The 1,784-nt window shown below is 58.0% G+C and overlaps 1 long non-coding RNA gene across 1 annotated transcript in view; it reads right to left on the bottom strand.

Moving 5' to 3' along the window:
* LOC102480625 (uncharacterized) overlaps positions 1-1,726 on the bottom strand; it is a 16,395-nt gene extending 14,669 nt beyond the window's left edge. The window contains exon 1 of the long non-coding RNA XR_333767.2: positions 1,432-1,726. This is a non-coding gene — a long non-coding RNA (uncharacterized LOC102480625). The remainder of the gene's footprint in view (positions 1-1,431) is intronic.
* Between the last annotated feature and the right edge of the window lie 58 nt (positions 1,727-1,784).

The following is a 1,784-nucleotide window of genomic DNA, read 5'->3' as shown; positions in this document are numbered from 1 at the left end:
CATTTCTCCACCAGGGCCTTTCTTTCCAAAGTCTGAAAGCTCCTCCTGGGCGCCTGCTCTAAATCACTCCCCAAACACAGAATGATTTTCTGCAGAGAATTCTTCCACCTCCACCCCATCCTCTTGACCCCAAACCGTTTCAGGTAAGGAAAGGAGAAAGTGGAAATGGGCTACCCTCTGGCCCTGGAACCTGGCAGGGCCTCCCTGAGATCCTGCAGCAGAGATAGCACCCCACCTCAACCTGCTATCCCCCACTCCAGGCTTATCTCCCAGATAGAAATAGGCGTGCGCCCTCCTGTCCGGCCCACCCTCGGAGTTCAAACGAGGATAACATTCGTTATGAATGACTTTTATCCCTGGCCAAATCGATGTCTCTCCGCTAATTTCTAGTCCCAGCCCACTCCCCTCTCCTGGATCTAGGGGCCATCACCTCCTAGGGCTACCGCTGAACACACCTGTCCCTGCCACACACACCCTAGATCAGCTCTTCACACAAAAAGAAGCCAATCTCACCGGGCTCTCAACGGGCGCCCAATGTGCACACGTCATAAACGTTTCTAATCTCCAAACGCAATCATTCCCGCCCCCCCCCAAACAAAAATAGCAGAGCCCTGGATGGGTCTGTCGTTTTGCCCGCCCCATTCTGAATGCCTTTAAGGTTCCTTGAATAAAGATAAGAGAGGATTGTGTACGTTTTTTGCACAAATGGTGGAAAGCAATAAAATAAACATCAAAGGTGAGCTCCCACGTAGTCGCGGCTCTGTCGCTATTTGTAACAAAGGCAGGAAAAAGGAGGGAACTTCGTGGTAGGGCAGCGGGTTACAAGTGCACGCTTCCCGGGGGCCAGGGCGCCCTTTCCCTGGGGTACCTACACCGCGTAGGCGGCAGGCCCTGAGCGCCCTGGGGCGAGGCAAGGTCTTCCCTTTCCGGACTACCGACGCCTGTGCCACTGAAGCCATGGCACAAATCCTAAAGAAAAGGACTGGCAAGAAAGGGCCAAGCTCACGTCGTGTTCTCGCCTGCACCGCGCCAGGTCCTCAACCCCACCACACACGTCCCCCATCCCCACCCCCCAGTCTTTGACTGTCCGAACCCAGATAGCGCTGCGGAGCTCGGCCTCCGTCCGGAGGGTCCCGCAGGGCACAGTGGCAGGCAGAGCTTGCCACTCGGTCCCAACACAGCCGCCCTGGAGACAAGGGGTCGCTGCGGCTCTCCAGCCAGGTAAAGAAAATGGTCAAGACAAAAAGAAAAGTGAAAGTCGAGCCCATTTAGCAAAAGGCAAGGTCATTTAAAAAGGACCCAGACAGTGTCAAACCCGGACTATTATGCACTAAAATAAACAGAAAGACAAAGGTAGTTCTCAAAAGGGAATTATAGGAAGAGAAGGCCGAAAGGCGCCCCTCCAAAGGGTGCGCTTTCAGTGCTCCGTACCTCGGCGGTGACAGGGCTTCGCTTTCCTAAGAAGCACGGCTGGCACTACCAGAGACGCGAACACACGCCAGGCGCAGCCCTGGAGGGCCAAAGGTCCTGCTTCCCCCGGGCCCATCCTTTCAGGTGTCCCTCCAGGGGTATCCTGGGGTGGCCCCTGGCCAAGCACACTCGCTCAAACCTCCCCCAAACTCCAGGGGCGGAGACCCCACCCCGGCCGGGCCGCCGAGGGCCTGGCGCTCACACCTGAGCGAGGAGCGGGCGGGCGGGGCCGCGGCACACGCGCGCACACACGCACACTCGCAGACACGCGCGCACCCCCAGCCGCGCGCCCGCTCCTCATTGGCGGGGGGGGG

The sequence above is a fragment of the Tupaia chinensis genome, unplaced genomic scaffold (assembly GCF_000334495.1).
Source record: "Tupaia chinensis unplaced genomic scaffold, TupChi_1.0 Scaffold000090_1, whole genome shotgun sequence".
Classification (NCBI taxonomy): domain Eukaryota; kingdom Metazoa; phylum Chordata; class Mammalia; order Scandentia; family Tupaiidae; genus Tupaia; species Tupaia belangeri.
The sequence above is the reverse complement of the archived record's forward strand: the minus strand, read 5'-3'. Positions and strand labels throughout refer to the sequence as shown.